Genomic DNA, 18744 nt, shown 5'->3' with positions numbered 1-18744 from the left:
ACACAGCATTGCCTCTGACCAAGGCACTCATTTTACAGCTAAAGAAGTGCAGCAGTGGGCTTATGCTCATTGAATTCACTGGTCTTACCATGTTCCTCATAATCCTGAAGCAGCTGGATTGATAGAATGGTGGAATGGCCTTTTGATGTCACAATTACAATGCCAACGAAGTGACAATACTTTGCAGGGCTGGGGCAAAGTTCTCCAGAAGGCCATGTATGCTCTGAATCAGCATCCACTATATGGTACTGCTTATCCCATAGCCAGTATTCACAGGTCCAGGAATCAAGGGGTGAAAGTGGAAGCAGCACCACTCATCATCACCCCTAATGATCCACTAACAAAACTTTTGCTTTCTGTTCCTGTGACTGTATGTTCTGCTGGCCTAGAGGTCTTTAGTTCCAGAGAGAGGAACACTGCCACCAGGAGGACACAACAACAATTCCATTAAACTGGAAGTTAAGATTGCCACCTAGACACTTTGGGCTCCTCCTACCTTTAAGTCAACAGGCTAAGAAGGCAGTTACAGTGTTGGCTGGGGTGATTGACCTGGACTATCAAATTGAAAACAGTCTACTACTCCACAATGGAGGTAAGGAAGAGTGTACATGGAATACAGGAAATCCATTAGGGTGTCTCTTAGCATTACTATGCCCTGTGATTAAGGTCAATGGGAAACTACAACAGCTCAAGCCAGGCAGGACTACAAATGGCCCAGGGCCTTCAGGAATGAAGGTTTGGGTCACTCCACCAGGAAAAAAACATGACCAGCTGAGGTGCTTGTTGAAGGCACAGCAAATACAGAATGGGTAGTAGAAGAAGGTAGTCATCAATACCAGCTACAACCATGTGACCAGTTGTAGAAACGACGACTGTAATTGTCATGAGTATTTCCTCCTTCTTTTGTTAAAAACATGTTTGTGCATGAATACACTTGTACTAAAAAAAAATCTTCATTTTATTTCCTTTTTCCTTTATGATGTGACATAAGATTTATTGACTTCATATCAGCATTTAAGCATTGTTAACTTTATGTAACAGCATTTGAGTTGAGATTGGTGCATTTCTGGTTGTACAGTTATTAAGCATAATTATGACCTATTATTGTCTTTATTTGAAGATTATGTATGATCTCAGGAGATGGGTATGGGTTCAAGTTGACAAGGGGTGGACTCGTGATGGTTAATACTGAGTGTAAACTTGATTGGATTGAAGGATGCAAAGTATTCATCCTGGGTGTGTCTATGAGGGTGCTGCCGAAGGAGATTAACATTTGAGTCAGTGGGCTAGGAAAGGCAGATTCACCCTTAATCTGGGTGGGCACCATCTAATCAGCTGCCAGTACAGACAGAACATAAAGCAGGCAGAAAAACATGAAAAGGCTAGACTGACTTAGACTCCCAGCCTACATCTTTCTCCTGTGCTGGATGCTTTCTGCCCTCAAACATCAGATTCCAAGTTCTTCAGCCTTAGGATTTGGTTGGACTGGCTTCCTTGCTCTTCAGCTGCCAGATAGCCTATTGTGGGACCTTGTGATCATGTGAGTTAATACAACTTAATAAACTCCCCTTTATATAGATAGATAGATCGATAGATAGATATCTATATAGACATAGATATATCTTAATAGTTCTGTCCCTCTAGAGAATCCTGACTAATACACACACCTTACAAGGTCTATTAGCGTTCTCTAGAGGGACAGAACTAATAGGATAGATAAGAATATATGAAGGGGAGTTTATTAGGAGAACTGACTTACACGATCACAAGGTGAAGTCCCACAGTAAGCTGTCTGCAAGCTGACGGGGCAGGAAGCCAGTCCGAGTCCCAAAACTTCGAAAGTAGGGAAACTGATAGTACAGCCTTCAGTCTGTGGTTGAAGGCCAGAGAGCCCCTAGCAAACCACTGGTGTAAGTTCAAGAGTCTAAAGGCTGAAGAACTTGGAATCTGATGTTTGAAGGCAGGAAGCATTCAGCACGAGAGAAATATGGAAGCCAGAAGACTCAGCCAATCTAGTCCTTCCACATTCTTCTGCCTGCTTTTATTCTAGCTGCTCTGGCAGCTGATTAGATGGTACCCATCCAGAATGAGGGTGGGTCGGCCTTTCCCAGTTCACTGACTCAAATGTTAATCTCCTTCGGCAACATACTCACAGACACACCTAGAAAAAATTCTTTGTATCCTTCAACCCAATCTAGTAGACACTCAATACTTACCATCACAGTGTGGCAGGTCCCTTTGGATAAAATTAGGAGGAAGACTCCCAGTACATAGCTGTGATGTGACTGTGGGGTTATGCCATTCCAGGAATGCAGTCTCCTCTTTAATCAAAATATGTCATGACCTTACTCAGGCCTGGGGATTTGGTTACTGGACATGATCTGTTTAGTAGCTCATGTCAGGCCATAGTTCATCAGATTGCAGGGAATTTTCTTTTTTCAATCATACAAGTCAAGAACTTTAGTGTGCTGCCTTCCATTTTGGTCCTACTCACTAACCAAAGATCCCTGCAGATTCCGATAATGGTGATAACCTCTGTTCTTGCTCCTCTAGTTGTTAAGTGTCATGAATGAGTCTCTTCACCTCCAAATCTTCCTATGCTGATTTCACCATCAGTAAATGCTGCTTTCTCCCATCAGTATCCCTGGTCTTACAATAAGTAAAGAAAATTCTGTATGTAAGCTTCATTTAATATGGAACAAGATTACAAAACAATATCTTGATTTCAGTCAACCAACCAAATAGAACTGTTCCATCTGCTAAATATGGCACACTCAATTCAGAATTTCTGATAAGCACACCCATTTCAAAGTATTCAGCCCTATGTAAAGTTCTGATTTTCCTTCCCTGATTGAACACCCAGGCAAGCATTCTCATACACATTCTTCAGAGTCTTGCCAATATAAATTGGCAAAGTCCTACAGTCATTTTGGTGTTGAAGTCTTTTTCTTCTGGGTTGTCTTCTGAGATGTGCTGAATTCTTTTAGTTTGTTTAGAAATAAAAAAAGGACAGGAGTACAAACTGGCTTTCCTTTAAAAAATAATGCTCTCTGGTAAAGAAGTTACAGTATCATTTAGCAAGATATTACTAGCATTATTATGTAAGAGAGAATGGGCTTTTTGGTTAACAAGGAAAGCTGGGAGATGGGATCTCCTTTCCAAGTCTTCGGGTATCATTCTTTTCCATACCTTTCACATAATACACCTGTTAAGTCTATGCATTCAACTGACATTGCACCTCAGTAAAACATTTTCTTTTGAACTAGCAAAAGGAAAGACAACTCTTCGGCACAGATATTAACATTTCCTGGGTTTCTATTTATTTGTTAAGCCAAGACATTTGAACAAGTCTTTCTCTTTCTTTAAGTTACTCAGAGCTATTAGAAGCGCCTACTCTCTCTGACCATTCTGGCATTCCTTATCCTCTCCATGCCAGGCTATTTCATGGTTATGGCCCCTCGATTTCCTAAAGCCTCCACTAGGCACTTCATTCTACATGACCACAAGATATATAATAATTTGCTGTTTCATAAATGTATGCCAGGCACTGCCAGTTTCCCTGACAATCTGGATCTTCACCACCCTCATTTCTACTTAGGGCAAATAAACAATTCTAGTTGCACACGTGCACACACACACACATGCACACACACACACATGCACACACACACTTCCCTACCTTCTGAGAACCATTTGCATGTAATCCTCTCCTATGACAATTTCTACACCAGTTAGGGTTCTTGGTTGAAAATAACAGAAATATTTCCAGGTGAAAGTAACTAGGAAGGAAAGTGCATTCAAATCTCTGGTACAGGAAAAACGCTTGAAGAAACTGGTTTAAGACTTGAGTGTATTTGAGAGGTATTATCAAATAGAACTGTCATAACAGACACACTGGGAAACTTCATCAAAGAATGGTTTGATTAGTAAGACAGTGAATAACTCAATAATAAATTAAAAGCTAGAAGACCAAGCCCATAAACCAAGGGAAACCAAATATGCCAGCCCACAGCTAGTATGCTGTCATGGGCAGTACCATCATTGGGTCCAGGAGTCACTCCTACCATTTCAGAACATTTGCTCTGTCACTGTTTCTTTGCCTTACTCATTCAGATTCAAAACCCTGGGATGGCAGCTTGCACAAGGCCCAGTTTCTATATCTAAGGAGAGCAATTATATGACCATCTGAGAATATATTATGGGATGTGGGTCTTGCCTCCTATAAAAACTCACACAAATGTAGGAAAAGAGCTCAGAAGATGCGTTACCTCCCCCACAACAAAAAATGCTTTCTACATGAAAAATTCCTTTATTTTCTATGTGAAATAATGTATGTGTGTATCTGTTCTTTTAAATTTTGAAATGATTCACTACTAAAGCCATATGGCTCCAGGGTACTTTATTAATAATTATTTATTAAAACTATTTATTTTAGCATGATTATTAGTATATTTTAAGTACTTGTATATGGCATATTCAAGGGTGACTAATACACAGCTATTGCCCTCAAAGAACTTATAACCAATGCTATGATTATTGTGTTTCTTCTTATACTCAAACATTAAGCAGAATGCCTGGCACTGAATAGGTGCTCAGAAAAGTTTTCTGAGAGAATAGTTTCCAAATGCAAATTTTTTTAAAAAAGATTCGTTTAAAATACTGTTGTGTTTGTTTAGGTATTCTCCTGATTTAGTGATTGCATTGTTAAGGTTAATCTTAAAGAAATCAAACCCACAATTAGATAATTGGATGGGGCATTATGGGTGATTCCATGCATACAGAAAACCAGTAAATCTATGGATTATGGAGGGATTGGAGAAGCCAAGTGTAGGTACTAATATCTTCCTCAAAACTGGGTCATTCAAATGTAACAGTGAACCAAAAGTAGTGAAAGTTAGCGTGCATTATACACAAAAGTACAATAAAAATTGTTTTTAAAATTGCTGAACATTATTAATGGTAACCCCAGAAGGAATACAGAAAACTAATAATTAAATTGAGCCAACCACCTAATTTTCTGATTATACAGAGTGACTGCTAAAGACAAGGCCATCCACCATTTGTCAGAAACATGTTGAGATTTGGAACCATCAAAAACTAAACCATCCAACTCAGCCAATCCTTTAGGTGAAAATTATAAATATTCTGGTAATCATAAGAATCCCTTTAAAAGAGAGCATATGTTTACAGAAGATACCATTATGGCCCTGCTTTCTTAACCAAGGAGTCCCAACTCAGGCACCTGAATAAGGATACAAGGCCAGAATTAGACAGGAAATGACCATTTCAGAAACCTCTGGCTAACTATGAGACATGGGAGTGTTTTCTTAAGGCTTTCTTTTACTGCTGCTTTTTTTTTTTTTTTTTTTTTTTTTTTTTTTTTTGCTAACTGGTCCAGAAGGAAAATTACAAGGTGGAATAAGAAAAGGATGAAAACTCCCAGCAAAATGATGACATGTCAGTCCTTTTTAAAGATGCTTGGAAGAGTCTTTACAATGGCCCCTGTTGATTTTTAAGCCTCCAAAATGTGAAAATCATTGCATTATTTTTCATCATGCCAGAAGGTATTTGCATTTTTATTTTTGTGTGGTTGGGGCAGATGAATTCCTAGAAAGGAAGCTGGCACCATGCCAACTCTCAGCAGCTGGTGTGGATGGGGATCCTGCATCTTCCAGGCAGAAAGGTGACTAGTTAATGTGTTGTGTTGCTGTTTCCAAGTAACTTTTTTGACATCCACCATCCCACCACAACTCCATAAGGTAAGTAATTAAGATCCCAATTTAACAAAGAAAATTCAAGAACAGTGAGCGACTGACCAAACATCAGTTCTGTGTAACAAGATTTGGCTTCAACATTGATGCCTCAAGCAGATTTGGTTAATGTGATCACCCAGGCAGGTGTCACCTTCCCCCGAACTGCTCTTTCAAAGCTCCACAAAGAAACCTCCCAGCGAAAAGACCATGTTAGTGATTTTTCCTAAAAGCTACAGCTTCCACGGAAACTCCAAACCAGCTTTGGCAGTCCCCTTGAGTGTAGGCAGGAATTGAGACTTTCCTCTAGCCCATATAATACAGCAAAGGGGGTGGGATGTCATTCCTGTGATGAGGTTACTGTACATAAGACTTCACCTTGTTAGTAGACTCAGTCTGGCTCTCCTGTTGGACTTGAAGAAGGAAGCTGCTATGTTGTGAACTGCCAAGGTAGAGGTCAACATGGTGGGGAACCACAGGTGAACTGTAGGACCTGCAGATGTCCTTCAGCCAATAGCCAGAGAGAAACTGAAGCCCCCAGCTCCCATAGTCCACCGAGAAATGAATTCTGCCCACAACCTGAATGAGCTAGGAAGTGTGTTCTTCTTCAGTCAAGTCTCCAGATGAGAATGCAGCCAGCCAGACACTGTGATTTAAGCCTTTGAGACCCTGAGCAGAGGACCCAACTGAGCCATGCTTAGATTCCTGACCTATAGAAACTACAAGATAGTAAATGTGTGTTGTTTCAAGCCACTATGTTTAGATAACTAATGCAAGCAAAGCTAGACTTGAACCGAGATTATTCTATCACAAACCTTTCTTTCTTGAGTTGTACAAGTAAGAACCAAGCTATGCAGCTACAGAAAGCTTATAAAATGTAAACCTAACTGAGGCCGGGCTCAGCAGCCCCAGTGTCCCATTACTAAGTGGCTATCCCTTCACTAAGGAGCTATGCTCACTGACCACCTCTCCATAACCATGAAAAACAAACAATGAACAGAATCGGATTCATCTGGGTCCTCCCTTCTACCTAGAGACGTCCTGGCATTATGGAAAAAGCCATGAAAATCTATGTTTGCCATTCCTGTGCTTATTTGGGCTCATTTGAACTAGTCATATCAGCTCCCTAAGCCTTCATTATTCTTTCCTTTAAAACAGGGGGCATCAAACATACTTTGCAGGATTATAGAGGAATCTGGAGCTATATTAATAATTATATATGGAAACTGTTAATATTATATCATCTATGTTATTTTCCCCATATTACAGATGCAAAACAAAAATGACTTGTCCGAGACCATGCAGCTATTAATCTGCAAAACTGGGAATGGAGCCCAGGTTCTCTGGTTCCAACTGTAAAGCTTTTCCTATTACATTCACCTTCCTAATTTTTGAAAAACGTTCAAAATATAATTTAATTTATGTGAATTTGAAAAAAAATATATCCCATTCAGTTCTTTGAGGAGAAGGGTTGCTGTGTAATGAAACAAAATATTTGAGCTGCCTCGAATCCTTTGTGGAAGAGGCCAGTATAGAAATGCGTTTCCAAAAAAGATGGGAATCCCTGGTTTAAATAATTATGTCTCAGATAACCACTGCAATTAAGCAGTTCCTTAGCATCAAGTTTCTAAATTTTGGCAGAGGCAATTGACTTTTTCTTGAATTCTTTCATCCTAGTTACAAAACTGGATTAATTGAATCACTATGTCCAAGTTCCTTCTGCAACCTTGGGGAAGACTGTTACCATAAGCATGAAACACATCTGTGACAGAGTATTAAGGCTTTATCCACAAATTACCAAGGGACCACCAATTCTCTAGCACTCGTGGCAGTCAACACATTCTAATTTAACAAAGAAAAAAAGTCTGCTATTTTGAAATTAACACAACCACGGATATATTCACCAAAATGAAGTTTGGCTGCAGAATTCAGTACCACACTTTTCTTCCTAGTTTGTCCACCTCATAAGCAGGTGAGGGGTTCTGATACCTCTCTATTGCCTAAGGAAGTCAAGAAAAGTATCAGATAGGGATTTGAACTAGACCTCCTTTCAGGTCCCGTACAGCCCTGGGAACCCATGATTCGAATGTGTGTTTTGCTATTCCAGGATACAAACCACAAGTCTATGAGGGAAATCAGATTGAAAATAAGACTCACAGGTTCTATTTAAGTGCTGCTGCTTTGAATCACATAGCTAGAGAAGTCTGCTAAAGGCACTTATGCACCAGTTAAACTACAGGCACACAAGCATTTCTATTTACTGCCTTAAGAAGGAAAGGCAAGAAGGGGAGAGCCGCCAAACCAGGAAGAAATAGAGGTGATGTTCAAAGGCCAGCTAAAAGTACATTCAAGGTTTAAAGCAATCTCGAAATGGGAAACCAGGCCATTAAATAATAAGCATTAGATGAAACAGCAACAAACATTAGATTAAAAAAAACATCCATAAATATCAACTAATATAGTAGTTTGATTAGCAAAAACATTGCATTATTAGAATATATTCCCAGTAGAGAAATGGTAATGGAAACTATTAGATCTCCTGGGAAAATGTGCATAGAAATGGAGATAGAGAAAAAGAAAAGGAGGAGAGATATGGAACAATTATGCTGCATCTGTTTCTTACACATCAGCGGGGGGCACTTTTCCCTAAATCAGTTGAACAGTCAGTGATGTGAAAGATGAGGGCTCATTAGGCAGCCTGCAGACAGCACCTGAAATGGTTTGTCAAACAGTCGTGCCTCTGAAAATCAACAAGGAACCAGGACGTGATGCTTCATTTATAGGGGGAAAGGCAAAAGCAATCAAGACCCAAAGACAGGGCAACTGGGCTCTATGTAGGCTCGTTATGCTCAACTCTGCCTTAAAAAAATGACAAAGAAGCAGAATGCCAGGGTAGGAAATAAAAATTAAGGCAGCAACAAGGAAGGAAGGGACAAATATTTCTTGAATGCTCAGCAGGTGCCCTGTACTGCATATCATCTCTTTTTCATTTACAGCAACCCAGTACAGTGGTATTGCTTCCACTCTTCAAGATAATGAAACAAAGAATAATTTGCTCAAAGTCACAGTGCACTAGATTCAAAAACATGTATGTCCAACTGCAAACTCAAGTCTCTTGAACACAGCAAAGCTGTTTTCCAGAAAGTACAAAATATTAAGGATAATTTCCATCAATGAAAGAGACTAAGAAAGAGTTTTAGGAGCTCAGTAGAGAAAACAGCTGCAGACCTGTGAATTAAGAGCTGATTATGGATTCAGCTTATACTTCTCACATGTCAGGAAATGGAGGATCCACAGTTCAAGCAGGAATGAAGGGGAATGGGGGAGTAAGTCTTTGTGGACAGCATCTTTGTATGTCTTTCTTTCTCTACAATAGGGATTTTGCTGAGGCACTGGTCCAAACATTCTTGGGTAGTTCCTACAAATGCTTACCAAGTCAAGTACCCCCACTTACATGGAGAACACTGCATGTGTCCTTCCAGACCAGGAGCCGTTTATCAGACTGTGTGAATTATCTACTAGAGGGATTTAGGGTTCTCTATTGAACAGAAAAGGTTGGAAGAAAGAAATACTGCTTAAACAAGATAAGTCTCAGATCTCCTTTTGACCTCAGTTTTATAACTTTACATGCAGCCAGGAAAAAGGCTTTTATTCACAAATATTTAATGAGCCTCTACTATGTGCTGAGCATTAGGTTTCATTTCACTCATCTACTTATTCTCACCCTTAGAGAAATCCATAGAAACCCTCAGGTCATCTTACCCAACTATCATATGAAAAGAAAGCCCACCCTTAAATTCAAGAAAAAAAAATATTTCCTGAGAAGTCAAGATACCATGGAACCAAGAAGCACAAAGCATGGCTCCTGTTGTCTAAAAGGTTTAAGATTATATAGCATGCAAATGTAAGTCCCCTTGCTCATTCATAAGATAAGTTGTTATCAGTTCAGCTTCTGCCTTCCCTAGCATTTCCACTACCAGAACTTCCATCTGAAGTCATGTTCTCCTTCAGGTTCCAGTACAACAAATGAAAAAGCAAAAACTAGTCTGGCTCATGGACTCTTCAGAATCCTTATTGGCTTCATGATCCTCCTTTACAAACCATAGCAGCAGGTTATGTCAAGCCTTCTTCCAAGTTCCAACAAACAGATGTAACAAAGGTTATAGAGGTTAAAAATCCCCTCCCTACCACACCACACCATAACAGTACATATCTTCCAGAATTCTCACAGAATTATAACAGCCAATCATGAAAAGCATAAGGCACATTTTCAGGAGGGACAAAAGGAACACAGAGAGTGCTTAGCTCTGCTATAGAGATGTCTGTCCTCAATTGTATCATCTCATGATCTTAGATCCTTCTGAGGGTTCTTGGCATCTAGCAATGAATTGCACCATTGCAAGAGCCCTGGAAAAGTCTAGACTAAACCAAAGAATATACTGAAGAATACTACGAAAGTGGTATTACGATTGTGGAAGTATCACTTGAATCTATATGTCCTTCCCCAATATCCAGCATTACTAGATTAGACAGCACTACATTTACATAAATTATTTTTTAGTGCAGAAAAGCAAGAGATTTGGACAGTATGATTGCAATTATTTCAAGGCTAATGAGAATGTAGGTTATTAGGTGGCCCATCCATACACAAGAAAACAGAAGATGCTTGAGTGTTACAGCAATAACTAACTGGAGAAGAACATGAAGAGAAACGTTGATCACTGCAGTTTTGTACTCAGACCCCAACTAAATCCTCAATATGCTTTGCTCCAATTCCCATTCAGGACCCACCTTAGTAATCCTCCCCGAACAACCAGCCCTGCCCAGCTGTCAGCTCAAAGTCCTCCACCTGCCCAGACTGTAACCAGTGGAGCAATTCAGCAACTTCAACTCTAAGGTCTAGAAACAGGGCCTGCTTCTTCAAGAGAGGCCTAGACATCCATGTGAATTCCATATCTTAACCTACCTAACTGGGGGACCTTGGGTTATTTAACATCTCTATTCCTCAGTTCCTGCATCTTTAAAATGAGAATTGATCCCTACTGGGGGACCCGCCCCCAATACTTCAATGTAGGTTCTTTCTTTTTTCCATAAGTGTCGACCAGCTGAGAAATAAAAATAAAGAGTACAAAGAGAGGAATTTTACAGCTGGGCCACGAGGGGTGACATCACATATCGGTAGGACCATGATGCCTGCCTGAGTCTCAGACCAGCAAGTTTTTATTAAGGGTTTCAAAAGGAGAGGTTTCAAAAAGAACAGGGAGTAGGCACAAAGATCACATGCTTCAAAGGGCAAAAAGCAGAACTACTACTAAGGGTCTAACAAAGATCAGATGCTTCTGAGGGAACAGGACAAAGGGAAAAAGCAGAACCACTGATAAGGGTCCAACAAAGATCACAGGGCAAAGGGCAAAACCAGAACCACTGATAAGTGTCTACGTTCAGCGGTGCATGTATTGTCTTGATAAACATCTTAAACAAGAGAAAACAGGGTTCAAGAGCAGAGAACCAGTCTGACCACAAATTTACCAGGGTGGAGTTTCCCAATCCTAATAAGCCTGAGGGTACTTCAGGAGACCAGGGTGTATCTCAGTCCTCATCTCAACTGCATAAGACAGACATTCTCAGAGCAGCTGTTTATAGACTTCCCCCCAGGAATGCATTCCTTTCCCAGCATAATAATATTAATATTCCTTGCTAGGAAAAGAATTTAGAGATATCTCTCCTACTTGCATGTCCGTTTATAGGCTCTCTGCAAGAAGAAAAATAGGCTCTTTTTGCCCAACCCCACAGGCCGTCAGACCTTATGGTTATCTTCCCTTGTTCCCTAAAAATCGCTGTTATTCTGTTCTTTTTCAAGGTGCACTGATTTCATATTGTTCAAACACACATGTTTTACAATCAATTTGTACAGTTAACACAATTATCACAGTGGTCCTGAGGTGATGTACATCCTCAACTTATGAAAATAACAGGGTTAAGAGATTAAAGACAGGCATAAGAAATTATAAAAGTATTATTTGAGAACTGATAAATGTCCATGAAATCTTCACAATTTATGTTCCTCTGCCACAGCTCCAGTCGTTCCTTCTGTTTGGGGTCCCTGACTTCCCGCAACAGATCCTTAAAAGGATTAAATTAGCTAATATATGCTAAATGTTTAGAGCAAAATTCAGCCCATTTGTGAGAAACTTTGTAAGTGCTTGTCATTATAATAATAATTATTATTATTATTTTCCTTCCCACCACCACAATTACTTGTCATAGGCTATATGAGAGGTTTCTGGCTTGATTTCTCTCCTGAACCCAGATCCTTGCCCAAAATCTCAGCCACCTAACTATGTCCTAAACATGACAAGGCTCTCACTAGCTCCCTTTCCCAGTAAGGTGCAACTTTTCTCTTTATTTGCAACACAGAGTTCTGCCATGAACCAAAATATGCTCTGATATCAAGAATCACACCTGACTGGACCTACTCACCTTCTCAGCTCTCTAGTTTTGGCCTATGTAGCTAAAACAAACCCAGTAAGGTCTAGACCCTAGAGGGACCCAGAGGAGAAGCAAATGACTGAAGGTAACAGGTCCCAGGTCTCTGATCAAGCTGAGCAGTATTTTTCTAAGGGATATAGACCTTGGGAAAATACTGAATATATGTATGTGTGTGTATCTGTGTGTGTGTGTGTGTGTGTGTGTGTGTGTGTATGTATTTTCCTACTATTTATTTTATTTCCCTGGATATATATAATTTTCATTATACATAAAATAATAATTATTATTATGATGACAAGCACTTACAAAGTTTCTTACAAATGGGCTGAAAGCTGTTCTAAACATTTAGCATCTACTAATATATATCCAGAGAAAGAGTCTGGGTCACATTAGTGAGGAAAATTCAGAGAAGCAGTCTCAGGTCTTTGCTATAAGGTTAAGCTAAAGCAATAAGCAAGCAAATAACCAAGATGTCAGAAACCAACAATATTGGACACAGGTCAAGAAGTAAAGTATGAAATGGCCTAAAACAAGTAGTTCAAGCCAAAGACATGAATGGCATGCCCACAAGGACAGAGATTTTATTTCATTTGTTCCCTTGTATAACCCCATACTAAAACGTCCTCCAATATTCACGGAATGAACAAATGAATGAATCATCAGATTGTAGAGTTCCTCTCGATATAGTACTACCTGAATGGTACAGGAAAACCAAGAAGAGGATAAGCCTCAAAATGCTAAGGATTTGAAGACCTAGACACAGATTTTCTAGGGATCAAGCCTGAACATATCTCCAGCCTGGACCCTGGACAGCTGGCTTGCTTCTCTGGTCTTCATGGTTTGGGACCTCTCCTCCGCTATTTGAGCAGAGGGGACTTCCCTCTGTCATTGCACTGATTATACTGCACTGTAATCTTCCACTTCTCTGTCTTCTGGACTGAATGTGACACAGGACCTGGCACATAATAATAATTCAGTAATGTTGCTTAATGGTCCTTCCCTAAGGATCCTCCCATAGAGGTGAATGGGCAAAGAACAAGAGAATAATTCAATTTGGTGGTTTAAGTCTTATTTTTGCCTGGACAGCAGGGCACTAATTTCAGCAAAAGGCAATAAGATAAATTCATAACTAACTAGAAAATAACCAAAAGAGTTTGACTCTGTATCTCTAGACTCACTAGGATGGCAAGGGAACTGAAACCTGATTTTAAAAATTAAAAATAATAACAACAACAATAATAATGGCTGACATAAAGAGTGAATGTAGGGATATTAGTTGATGAGGTACTGAACCTGAATCAGCAGAGCCACGTGATCGCCACAAAAAATTATGCAGCCCTCAGTTTCAATGTTAGACTAGCACCTAGAACAATGGGGAAACAGCCCTGCTCATCTCTGTACTAGCCAGACCACATCCTGAGGGCCACCTGCTCTCAGCTCAAGATTTCACACTCTGAGAATGAAAAAAACCAGATGTACTCAGTTGAGCATACCGGTAAGGTCAGCAAACTCAAACCTATAACAAAATAAGACCTGTCAAAAACAAAGCAAAACAACACAAAACAATACAAAAAGCTGTTTGGCCTGGAGATGGCCTGCAGAGGCATAACAGCTATAGTCAATACCAAAGGCCCATTAGACTAGAAACTGAAGCTCAAGGAGGTTAAGTTACTTGATCAAAATCACACGATGACTTGGTGATATATACCTGGGAGTTAAACTCAAGTCTAATTCTAAAACCCAAATTAAGCATAAAATCATTATGCTTGAACTGGAAAGACCTTGATGTCTTAGGGAAACCTCTCTGGGTCTCAAGTCTCCATCCACACAAGGGCAAAGCTATATCACTTCAAAGCACCAGTGGTGTTTTGAAGATCTCTGCATTGTATGTACATTCAGTGAAGGAAAGAAGACCTGAGTGTCCTTAGCAAATTGACCCCAAACTTTCTCACAGGATCAGGGTGCTGACACCTACATGTTGGAACAGTACCTTTAGCCATCCTAGCCTGACATGTGTAATAACAGATATTGGATCAGAGTCACATTTATCAAAGTCCCATCAGGACAATGGCTGGAACCCCCACATTCATTCAACAAATACCTTTACATGTCTGCTCAAGCCAAAGCCCCATGCCATGTGCTGGGTGCATAGTGGTTAATAAAATGGCATTCTAGTGAAAGAGACATGCATTGATCAATAAACCATAAATAAGTTGTGTGTAATTACATCCTGTGATAAATATAATGAAGGCAAATAACTAGATTTTATAAGAGAAAATAACAGGCAGGTGGGGTTTAGTAAACAATGCAAGCAGTACATAACCCACAGTGTTCTCTCTGGGAAAAGTTGTGTTTTGTTTTGTTTTGTTTTTGTTTTTTTATTGAGATGAAGTCTTACTCCATCTCCCAGGCTGGAGTGCAGTGGTGTGATCTCGGCTCACTGTAAACTCCACTGCCTGGGTTCAAGTGATTCTCCTGCCTCAGCCTCCCAAGTAACTGGGAACACAGGTTCATAGTATACAGGAATACAATAATGTGCACCACCAAGCACGGCTTTTTTTTTTTTTTTTTTTTTTTTCTGCTATTTTTAGTAGAGACAGGGTTTCTCCATGTTGGCCAGGCTGGTCTCAAATTCCTGACCTCCGGTGATCCGCCTGCCTCGGCCTCCCAATGTGCTGGGATTACAGGCATGAGCTACCATGCCCGGCCGGAAAAGCTGTTTTAGAGCAAAGTCTCCCCTAAAGCCAAAACTGAGAACTTAGAGATTCAGGCACACCTTAAGGGAGCCCTTCAGACCTTCAGTAAAAAGGTGGGACAGAGAGAATGATGTGCCCCAATAAAGAGGAGGCACTAGCTGAGTATGTGTTACCATAGCAGAATCAGAAACACAAGAGGAGTTGTCTTGAGTTGAGCTCCAGAAAGGAAAAAGGAAGAGGAAAGCAGGCAGGAAGGGGCACTGCATATGAGCAGTATTTACCTTTAACACAGGACACAACCCACTAGTGGCAGTAGCAGTAGAAATGACAACTTATGTCCACACAATGACTTGTACACGGACAGTCATATCAACTTTATTCATAATATCCCAAAATGGGAAAAACCAAAATGTTCAACAGGCAACTGAATAATCATGGTATATTTGTGAAGTGGTATAGTCATCAGCAATAAACAGCAATGCTGCCAGACTACAGCACCCCTGGTGGTCATTCAGAGTAGGTCCTTTTGGGGAAAGTATTTTTTATAAAGCCAAGACTTCTACCCTATAAAACTCATTATGTTGTTGTTGTTACTTAGCAAAAGTTTTTGAGGACATAGTTCTCTACTTTATCCTGTCCCTGGTAAAAAGAAACATAAGAGAAATTCTTCTCTGTTCTTAGTCCCAGGATTAAGTGTGGTAAACTGCTTTTCACTTATGGATACTATTATTGTTTTTGCCTTAACTGCTCAGAAATTAAATGTGTACCCCACCTCTAGCAAATGTCTACACATTTTATTCATTAACCTTACCCAAGTTTTGAACTTATTTCTCTGTTATTATTTTCTTTTTGCCCTCATTTCTTCAATTGCTTTTTTAAATATAGATTTTATTTTTTTAGAGTAGTTTTAGGTTCACAGCAAATTTGAGCAGAAAGTACAGAGTTCCCATATTCTCCTCTTCCCCGCCCCCAGCCACACAGTCTCTCCCAGTATTAATATCACACACCACAATGATATTATACATTTGTCACATTCCATGAACCTACAATGATACATCCTTTTCATCCCAAATCCATCATTTCATTAGGGTTCACTCTTGGTGTTATATGTTCTATGGGTTTTGATATGTGTATAATGACATGTATCTACCATTATAGTATTATACAGAGTAGCTCACTGACCAAAAAATCATCTGTGCTCTGCCTATTCATTCCTCTCATCTCCCAAATCTCTGGCAACCACTGATCTTTTTACTGTCTCCGGAGTTCTATCTGTTCCAGAATGTCATACAGTTGTAGTCACATAGTATGTAGCATTTTCAGATTGACCTCTTTCACTTAGTAATATGCATTTAAGGTTCTTCTATGGTTTGATAGTTTATTTCTTTTTAACACTGAATAATATTCCACTGTCTGGATATACCAGTTTCTTTATCCATTCACTAACTGCTTCATTGCTTTCAAGTTTTGACAATTATGAATAAAGCTGTGTTAAGTATTTGTGTACAGGTTATTATGTGAACATAAGTTTTTAATTCATTTTGGTAAATACCAAGGAGCACAATTGCTGGGTTGTAGGGTAAGTGTATGTTTAATTTGTAAAAAAACTGCCAAAATGTCTTCCAAAGTGGCTGATATGGTTTGGCTGTGTCCCTATTCAAAATCTCATCTTGAACTGTAATAATCCCCAAGTGTCAAAGGGATTGTTACAACAGTATGGTGGTTTTCCCCATACTTTTCTTGTGATAGTGAGTGAGTTCTCATAAGATCTGGTGGTTTTATAAGGGGCTTCCCCCTTCACTTGGCTATTATTCTCTCATCCTGTCTCCTGCCACACTATGAAAAGGTACCTTCTGCCATGATTATAAGTTTCCTGAGGGCTCCTCCCTCAGCCATGCAGAACAGTGAGTCAATTAAACCTCTTTTCTTGGCCAGGCGTGGTGGCTCATGCCTGTAATCTCAGCACTTTGGGAGGCCGAGGCTGGTAGATCATTTGAGGTCAGGAGTTCTAGACCAGCCTGGCCAACATGGTGAAACCCCATCTCTACTAAAAATACAAAAAATTAGCTGGGCGTGGTGGTGGCACATCTATAATCCCAGCTACTTGGGAGGCTGAGGCAGGAGAATCCCTTGAACCCAGGAGGCGGGGATTGCAGTGAGCTGAGATGGTGCCACTGCACTCCAGCCTGGCAACAGAGCAAGACTCTGTCTCGAAAAAAACAAAAAAAAATCCTCTTTTCTTTATAAATTACCTAGTCTCGAGTATGTCTTTATTAGCAACATGACAGTCCACTAATACAGTGGCTGTATCATTTTGCACTCGCACCAGCAACTAATGAGAGTTCTTCTTGCTCCACCACTTCCCAGCATTTGGTGGTGTCAGTGGTCTGGATTTTAGTCACCCTAAAAAGTGTGTATCTCAATGTTTTAATTTTCAGTTCCCAAATGACATATAATGTGAGCATCTTTTCATGTGCTTATATGCTTGTTTGACATTTGTGTATCTTCTTTGGTGAGGTGTCTGTTCAGATATTTTGCCCATTTTTTTAACTGGGTTGTTTATTTTCCTATTGCTGAGTTTTAACAGTACTTTGTATATTTTGAATAACAGTCCTTTATCAGATACATGTCTTGCAAATATTTTCTCTCCATCTGTGGGCAAGTGCCCTGTCATTCTCAATTGCTTTTTAGAAACCTTTCTGTAGTGTGTATTTTTAAAAGTCAGCCTGATCCTGTCTGAGACAAATTCATATATTGATAATTTTTACACAGATTTTACATATAAAATAGAATAGGGAAGTCTATGTCACAGGTGATTTCTCCTGCTTTGTTATCTGTTTCATTTTGTTTTAGCTCATTTACTGACTGGCAAAGCTTGAACGAATTCCTTCCTCTTAGGACCTCAACTTCTTCTTCTGTAAAATGAGGTAGGTGGATCAGATCATGCCCAGGGTTCCTTAAAACGTTCACAGGACACATGCCAACAGTCCAGCCAGTAGAGGGCCCAACCCCAGCTCATCTAGTGGCAACAGACAGACCTATACCCTGAAAACTCTGAAAAATGGATTCAACATACTGACATAGGGTATGATTCTCAGTGACTCTCTCTAATCTTCACTAACATCTGTCTGAGCAAAAAACTGGTATTACTTGATTAGCTTTTTGGAGGAATATCTGGGATAGAAATATCCCATGCTCAACTGTTGGCTGACAATATGGAAAAACAGACATGATTGATTACAAATCAATGTAGGAGAGATTGGGAAAAACACAGAAGTGAAAATATTTTGCAAATCTAAACCTGAAAATGGTTAGGAAAGAATTCAAATAACAATAAGCATTTAAAGTTCATAGACTCCTAGCACCTCCAAGTATTCTCGTAGCCCTTAGCATCACTTAAATTGCAGTGAAGATTCCTTGGAAGCTCAAATTCATTTTCTGTGATTCCCAATCTTACCAGGTGTTACTAGTCACACTTTGTTATTTTATTTTGTTCTTGTTGTTGTTGCTTTATGGATGAATAAACTGAGGCTTAGATACATTAAATAATCTAAGACCACACAAGCGACAGAAAGAGTGAGGGACCAGGTCCTCTAACTTCTGGCCCAGAGCTCTTTCCACCCCACACTCCTGCGCCATGATTGGTTCAATTTTAAACCTTTCTTGGGTAAATATCTCCCTTCTATGTCCATTTCCATTCTTACCCCTTCAATTCCAGCTACTGGCCAGTTTTACAGGGCTTTATGGACATATTTCAGATGACTCCAAGTCAGGAGAGATTTTTAAAATCACAGATGTCAGGATGAAGA

The 18744-nt window shown here is 39.8% G+C and overlaps 1 long non-coding RNA gene across 1 annotated transcript in view; it reads left to right on the top strand.

The window, feature by feature from the left end:
- Positions 1 to 452: 452 nt before the first annotated feature.
- The window catches only part of LOC105481027 (uncharacterized), a 44747-nt gene continuing 26455 nt past the window's right edge, over positions 453 to 18744 (top strand). Inside the window, exon 1 of the long non-coding RNA XR_986728.3 lies at positions 453 to 592. This is a non-coding gene — a long non-coding RNA (uncharacterized lncRNA). The remainder of the gene's footprint in view (positions 593 to 18744) is intronic.

The sequence above is a fragment of the Macaca nemestrina genome, chromosome 14 (genome assembly GCF_043159975.1).
Source record: "Macaca nemestrina isolate mMacNem1 chromosome 14, mMacNem.hap1, whole genome shotgun sequence".
Taxonomy (NCBI): domain Eukaryota; kingdom Metazoa; phylum Chordata; class Mammalia; order Primates; family Cercopithecidae; genus Macaca; species Macaca nemestrina.
This window is presented reverse-complemented; position numbering and strand designations above follow the sequence as displayed.